Raw genomic sequence first — 8,439 nt, forward strand, 5'->3', positions numbered from 1 at the left:
CTATTAACCATGTCCTTGACCATAGGACCAGTAACAATCCCAGGCTCATTTTACATGGCGATGGGTGTGGAACCAATTTTGGGGTTGGATAATCTCTGTGAAATGCCAGGGGAGTGGATTCTAAAAGATAACAAATTAAAATTGACAGTACGAATGGTGTTTCATGGTCACCCACTATGGGCAAAAGACGCATTAGACTGCGATCTGATTAAAGGCTAAAAGCCTGTTGTGGTGGAGGGAGAGCCACCACCACCGATGAAGCAATACCCTATTAAACCGGAGGCTGAGAAATCGGTGGTATTTGTATTTTATTATGGATCCCCATTAGCTGCCAAGGCAGCAGCTACTTTTCCTGGGGTCCAGCAAAAAAAAGCAGTTATACATTTTAAATACAAATACAATACATTCATGACAGACTTCACAACATACACTGGTGCCGAAAATGTTTTGCATCATTATATACAGCCGGGAAAAACAATTGGATATCAAAACGGCGGTAACTCACCAGAACTACCAGCATTACGACCAGGAATATGACTTTCCCGAAGCAGATCCTTTGTTCGCTCTCCCCAGGGCAATTCAATTGATTCCAGAGGCCGACCCAAAACATCGCCGGTGAAGGAAAGGTACTCGGAGTGGCCTGCTGGTTTGACTTAGGAGGCGCGCACACCACCCTCCGCTTCCGAGTATATTACTCGCTAATGTTCAGTCTTTGGATAACAAAGTTGACAAGCTCAGGGCTTCTTTCCAGAGAGACAGCAGGGCCTGTAACATACTTTGTTTCACGGAAACATGGCTCTCTCGGGATAGTCTATCGAAATCGGTCCAGCCAGATGGGTTCTCAGCTCATCGCACAGACAGAAATAAATATCTCTCCGGGAAGCAGAAAGGCGGAGGTGTGTGTTTCATGATTAATGACTCATGGTGAAATTGTAGTAACATACAGGAACTCAAGTCCTTTTGTTCACCCGACCTAGAATACCTCAAAAATCAAATGCAGACCGTATTATCTCCCAAGATAATTTTTCCTCGGTTATAGCCATGGCCGTTTATATCCCCCTCAAGCTGATACCACGACGGCCCTCAAAGAACTTCACTGGACTTTATGCAAACTGGAAACCGCATATCCTGAGGCTGCATTTATTGTAGCTGGGGATTTTAACAAAGCAAATTTGAGGACTAGGCTGCCGAAGTTCTATCAACATGTCAACTGTTGTACTCGCGCTGCTAAAACACTCGACCATTGCTATTCGAACTTCCGGGATGCTTACAAGGCCCTCCCCCGCCCTCCTTTCGGCAATTAAAAAACATCTATATTTTTACCGCTTTTTCGTGGTATCCAATTGGTAGTTAAAGTCTTGTCCCATCGCTGCAACTCCCGTACGGACTCGGGAGAGGCGAAGGTTGAAAGCCGTGCGTCCTCTGAATCACAACCGAGCCGCACTGCTTCTTTGACACAATGCCTGTTTAACCCGGAAGCCAGCTGCACCAATGTGTTGGAGGAAACACTATGCCAGTGCGCAATGCACCCAGCCCACCACAGGAGTCGCTAGTGCGCGATGGTACAAGAACATCCCTGAAGGCCAAACCCTCCCCTAACCTGGACGACGCTGAGCCAATTGTGCACCACCTCATGGGTCTCCCGGTCACGGCAGAACGCGACAGAGCCTGAACTTGAACCAAGTTCTCTAGTTGCACAGCTAGCACTGCGATGCAGTGCCTTAGACCACTGCGCCACTCGGGAGGCCCTCCTTTTGGCAAATCTGACCATGACTCCATGTTCCTCCTCCCTTCCTATAGGTAGAAACTCAAACAGGAAGTACCCGTGCTAAGGACTATTCAATGCTGGTCTGACCAATCGGAATCCACACTTCAAGATTGTTTTGATCACGCGGACTGCGATATGTTCCGGGTAGCTTGCGAAAATAATTTAGACAAATACACTGAAACGGTGACTGAGTTTATCAGGATTGTATAGGAGATGTTGTGCCCACTGTGACTATTAAAACCTACCTAAACCAGAAACCGTGGATAGATGGCAGCATTCGCACAAAACTGAAAGCGCGAACCACCGTATTTAACTGTGGCAAGGTGACTGGGAATATGGCAGAATACAAACAGTGTAGCTATTCACTCCGCAAGGCAATCAAACAGGCAAAACGTCAGTATAGAGACAAAGTAGAGTCGCAATTCAATGGCTCAGACACGAGACGTATGTGGCAGGGTCTACAGACAATCACGGACGACAAAAGGAAAACCAGCCACATCACCGACACCGACGTCTTGCTTGCGGAAAAGCTAAACACCTTCTTCGCCCACTTTGAGGATAACACAGTGCCACCGACGTGGCCCACTACCAAGGACTGTGGGCTTTCCTTCTCTGTGGCCGACGTGAGTAGGACATTTAAGCGTGTTAACCCTTGCAAGGCTGCTGGCCCAGAAGGCATCCCTAGCCGTGTCTTCAGAGCATGCGCAGACTAGCTTGCTGATGTGTTTACGGACATATTCAATCTCTCCCTATCCCAGTCTGCTGTCCCCACATGCTTCAAGATGGCCACCATTGTTCCTGTACCCAAGAAAGCAAAGATAACTACACTAAATGACTATCACTCACCTCTGTCATCATGAAGTGCTTTGAGAAACTAGTCAAGGATCGTATCACCTCTACCTTACCTGTCACCCTAGACCCACTTCAATTTGCTTACTGCCCCAATAGATCCACAGACGATGAAATCGCCATCACACTGCACACTGCCCTATCCCATCTGGACAAGAGGAATTCCTATGTAAGAATGCTGTTCATTGACTATAGCTCAGCATTCAACACCATAGTGCCCTCCAAGCTCATCATTAAGCTCGAGGCCCTGGGTCTGAACCCCGCCCTGTGCAACTGGGTCATGGACTTCCTGACGGGCCGCCCCCAGGTGGTGAAGGCAGGAAACAACACCTCCACTTCGCTGATCCTCAACACTGGAGCCCAACAATGGTGCGTGCTCAGCCCCCTCCTGTACTCCCTGTTCACCCATGACTGCGTGGGCAAGCACGCCTCCAACTCAATCATCAAGTTTGCAGATTACACAACAGCAGTAGGCTTGATTACCAACAATGACGAGAAAGCCTACATGGAGGAGGTGAGGGCTCTGGGAATGTGGTGCCAGGAAAATAACCTCCCAATCAATGTCAACAAAACAAAGGAGATGATCGTGGACTCAGGAAACAGCAGAGGGTGCACCCCTCTACCCACATCGACAGGACCGCAGTGGAGAAGGTGGAAAGCTTAAAGTTCCTTGGCGTACACATCACTGACAAACTGAAATGGTCCACCCACACAGACAGTGTGGTGAAGAAGGGGCAACAGAGCCTCTTCAACCTCAGGTGGCTGAAGAAATGTGTCTTGGCACCTAAAACCCTCAAACTTTTACAGATGCACAATTGAGAGCATCCTATCAGGCTGTACGGCAACTGCACCGCCCACAACCGCAGGGCTCTCCAGAGGGTGATGCGGTCTGCCGAACACATTACTGGTCTCTCACTTTTCAAATAAACCTACCATTAAAATTATAGACTGATCAGTGGGCAAACATACAAAATCAGCAGGGGATCAAATACCTTTTTCCCTCACTGTAAGTTTTTAGAGCAACAGACTATGATCGATAATGTCAAAAGCCGCACTGAGTCTAACAAAACAGCCCCCACAATCTTTTTATCATCAATTTATCTCAGCCAATCATAATGTAAGTGCTGTGCTTGTTGAATGTCCTTCCCTATAAGCGTGCTGAATGTCTGTTGTCAATTGGTTTACTGTAAAATAGCATTGTATCTTGTCAAACACTAAGTGTTGGTAACAGGTTCATTGGTCGGCTATTTGAGCCAGTTAAGGGTACTTTACTATTCTTAGGCAGGGGAATAACTTTTCCTTCCCAATAGTCTTTCTAGTAGGCTTAAATTGAAGATATGGCAAATAGGAGTGGCAATATCGTCCACTATTATCTTCAGTAAGTTGTCAGACCCCGGTGGCTTGTCATTGTTGATAGATAACTATACTTTTTTCACCTCTTCCACACTTACTTTACGGAATTCAAAATTACAATGTTTGTCTTTCATAATTTGGTCAGATATACTTGGATGTGTAGTGTCAGCATTTGTTGCTGGCATGTCATGCCAAAGTTTGCTAATCTTGCCAATGAAAAAATCATTAAAGTAGTTGGCAATGTCAGTGGGTTTTGTGATGAATGAGCCATCTGATTCAATGAATGATGTTGCGGAGTTTGCCTTTTTGCCCAGAATTTCATTTAAGGTGATCCAATAGGCCTCCTGTAGCTCAGTTGGTAGAGCATGGCGAACCCACACCAGGGTTGTGGGTTCGATTCCCATGGAGGGCCAGTATGAAAAATGTATGCACTCACTAACTGTAAGTCGCTCTAGATAAGAGTGTCTGCTAAATGACTTAAACGTAATCCAAAGCTTTTTACTATCATTCTTTATGTAATTTATCTATGTTCCATAGTATAGTTTCTTCTTCTTTTTATTCAGTTTAGTCACATGATTTCAAAATTTGCAGTACTTTTGCCAATCGGTTGTACCGCCAGACCTATTTGCCATCCCTTCAGCTATACAATTTTTCAATTCCTCATCAATCCACAAGGATTTAACAGTTTTTACAGTCATTCTCTTAATGTGTGCATGCTTATTAGTAACTGTGATAAGCAATTTCATAAATGTGTCAAGTGCAGCGTCTGGTTGCTCGTCATTACACACGACGGACCAACAATATTCTCCACATCAACAACATAGGAATCACTACAAAACTTATTGTATGACCTCTTATACACAATATTAGACCCAGCCTTTGGAACTTTGGTTTTCCTAGATATGGCTACTATATTGTGATCACTACATCCGATGGATTTGGATACTGCTTTCAAACTAATTTCTGCAGCATTAGTAAAGATATGATCAATACATGTTGATGATTTCATTCCTGTACTGTTTGTAACTACCCTGGAAGGTTGATTGATAACCTGAACCAGGTATATATTACTAGAACGAGGCATAGTGCTACAAGGACCTGCCCGATGCAACAGCCCTTTATTTCCAGTGAAAAAGGGACTAAAATAGCATATTCCTGTGGATGTTTGCAGCATAAACAAACATTCAGTGAAAATCACACCTTGTGGTAGCGGATTTGACAGACCTTTTGGCATCTATTCCCTTAGACTCAGAATGGTACAGCGTACTTGACATGAAAAACGGATTTTGGTCAGTGCCGGTAGCTGAAGAGTCACAACACTGGTTCGGATTTTGTTGTCAGGGGGAGCAGTATACGTGGGCGAGGGCAACAATGGGATTTACCAACAGTCCAACTTTGTATCGCGCAGCATTAAAATAATCGCTAAATGGGTGTAGATTTGAGGGTTACGTGTAGAAGATTTGTTATTGACATCAAAACACAAAGAAACTAATCTGTGTCACGGATTCTGCCGAGGCTGCCCCTCCTCCTTGCTCGGGCAGGCTTCGGCGTTCGTCGTCACCGGAATACTAGCTACTGCCGATCTATGTTCTATGTTTCTATGTTCTACATGTTGTTGTCTGATTGTCACACACCTGTTTCCCATTATGTAATTACTCCTTCCCTATTTAACCCGGTGGCTCCCATTGTGTTTTGTGCGTGTTTGTTTTTTTCGTTTCGTGTGTCGTTTGGTGAGCGGGTTTATTCCTCCCTGTGTGGAGGTAATTTGTATTGGTTTCTTTACTTATTCAGTAAAGTACGTTTTCATAGAGTTCTGTGTCCTGCGCCTGACTTCGATCCACCGCATTACACTGACACTCATGACAGAAACACGCACCATAAAATGGAGTCAGCAGGTACAGCCAGTCAGTCTGGATCGATGGAGGAACGCGTTCAACGACAGGAGAGCATGATCCAGGCTCTCGGCACCGCTATGGAGAGAGTGGTAAATGCTATGGACCGATGCGAGAGAGGTGGCTTTCCTACACCTCCTCCAACCACTTAACCACCCATACCACTGTCCGCCCTCATCCCCTGTCTGTCGGGGAAGGCACTCGAGTGGGCCAACGCCGAGTGGGGAGGAATTGACGCTACATCTGTCCGCTACGAGGATTTCACCCGCCGCTTCCTGGCAGTATTCGATCATCCACCGGAGGGGAGAGCGGCGGGCGAGCGTCTGTTCCACCTAAGACAGGAGAGGAGGAGTGCCCAGAATTTTGCGCTGGAGTTCAGGACTCTGGCAGCCAGCGCAGGATGGAATGAGAGGGCCCTGATCGACCACTATCGATGCAGCCTAAGGGAGGACGTTCGGCGGGAACTGTCCTGCAGGGATACCAACCTCAACCTGGACCAACTATCTCTATCCGATTGATTCTCCTGCGTATCCTGTGGTGTTGGGACTTCCCTGGTTAACCACCCATGACCCCACTATTTCCTGGCAATAGAGGGCTCTCAAGGGATGGTCCAGTCAGTGCTCAGGGAGGTGTGTATGGGTTTCCTTAGGGGCTACTACGGTGGAGAGTCCAAACCAGGTCTCCACAATGAACATTCCTTCCGAGTATGCCGATTTGGCTCTCGCTTCAGTAGAAAGAGGGCGACTAAATTACCACCCCATCGTCCGGGGGATTGTGCGATAAATCTCCAGGTGGGCGCTGCACTTCCCCGGAGTCACGTGTACCCTCTGTCACAGGCGGAGAAGGCGGCTATGGAAACATATGTCTCCGAATCTCTGAGACAGGGATACATTCGGCCTTCCACTTCACCTGTTTCCTCAAGTTTCTTTTTCGTGAAGAAGAAGGATGGTGGGTTACGCCCGTGCATTGATTACCGTGGTCTTAATCAGATCACCGTCAAGTACAGCTATCCATTACCTCTGATAGCTTGTATGACGGAGTCATTGCACGGGGCGCGCTTCTTCACAAAATTGGATCTCAGGAGCGCCTACAACCTGGTGCGTATCCGGGAGGGATATGAGTGGAAGACGGCATTCAGTACTACCTCCGGACACTATGAGTGACTCGTCATGCCATACGGGTTGATGAATACTCCATCAGTCTTCCAATCCTATGTCGATGATATTTTCGGGGATTTGCACTGACAGGGTGTAGTGGTGTATATAGATGACATTCTCATATACTCCGATACACGGGCCGAGCATGTGTCCCTGGTGCGTAAAGTGCTTGGACGACTGTTGAAGCATGACCTGTATGCCAAGGTGGATAAATGCCTGTTCTTCCAGGAGACCATCTCCTTCCTAGGGTACCACATGTCCGTGTCTGGGGTGAGGATGGAGAGTGACCGCATTTCGGCCGTGTGTAATTGGGCGACTCCAACCACGTGAAGGAGGTGCAGCGATTTTTGGGGTTTGCCAATTACTACCGAATGTTTATCCGGGGCTTTGGTCAGGTAGCGGCTCCCATTACCTCGTTGCTGAAGGGGGGACCGGTGCATCTGCGGTGGTCAGCTGAGGCGGACAGGGCGTTCAGTCATCTGAAAAACCTGTTTACCTCAGCTCCAGTGCTAGCTCATCCGGATCCCTCCTTGGCTTTCACGGTTGAGGTGGACGCGTCGGAGGCTGGGATAGGTGCTGTACTGGCCTTCAGCAAACTGCGGGGTCTGTTCACCTCAGCCCCAGTACTGGCCCACCCCGATTCATCACTACCATTCGTAGTGGAGGTGGATGCGTCCGAGGTTGGGATAGGAGCTGTCCTGTCTCAACGCTCGGGTACACCACCCAAGCTCCGCCCCGTGCGTTATTTTCGAAGAAGCTCAGTCCGGCGGAGCGTAACTATGATGTGGGGGACCGGGAGCTGTTGGCTGTGGTCCAAGCCCTGAAAGCGTGGAGACATTGGCTTGAGGGGGCTAAACACCCTTTTCTCATTTTGACTCACCACCGCAATCTGGAGTACATCCGGGCGGCGAGGAGATTAAACCCTCGCCAGGCAAGGTGGTCCATGTTTCTCGCCCGTTTTGTTTTCACCCTTTCTTACAGGCCAGGTTCCCAGAACGCTAAGGCAGATGCTCTGTCCCGACTGTATGACACGGAGGAGAGTTCCGTGGAGCCCACTCCCATACTTCCGGCATTGTGTCTGGTGGCACCGGTGGTGTGGGAGGTGGACGCGGACATCGAGCTGGCGTTGCGTAACGAACCCACTCCTTCCCAGTGTCCAGAGGGTCGTGTGTACGTCCCGCTGGAGGTCCGCGATCGTTTGATCTATTGGGCTCACACGTCACCCTCCTCTGGTCATCCTGGCATCGGTCGGACAGTGCATTGTCTTAGTGGGAAGTACTGGTGGCCCACCTTAGCTAAGGACGTGAGGGTTTATGTTTCCTCCTGCTCGGTGTGCGCCCAGTGTAAGGCTCCTAGACACCTGCCCAGAGGGAAATTGCAACCCCTACCCGTTCCACAACGACCGTGGTCCCACCTATCG

The sequence above is a fragment of the Coregonus clupeaformis genome, unplaced genomic scaffold (assembly GCF_020615455.1).
Source record: "Coregonus clupeaformis isolate EN_2021a unplaced genomic scaffold, ASM2061545v1 scaf0061, whole genome shotgun sequence".
NCBI classification, from domain to species: Eukaryota; Metazoa; Chordata; class Actinopteri; order Salmoniformes; family Salmonidae; genus Coregonus; species Coregonus clupeaformis.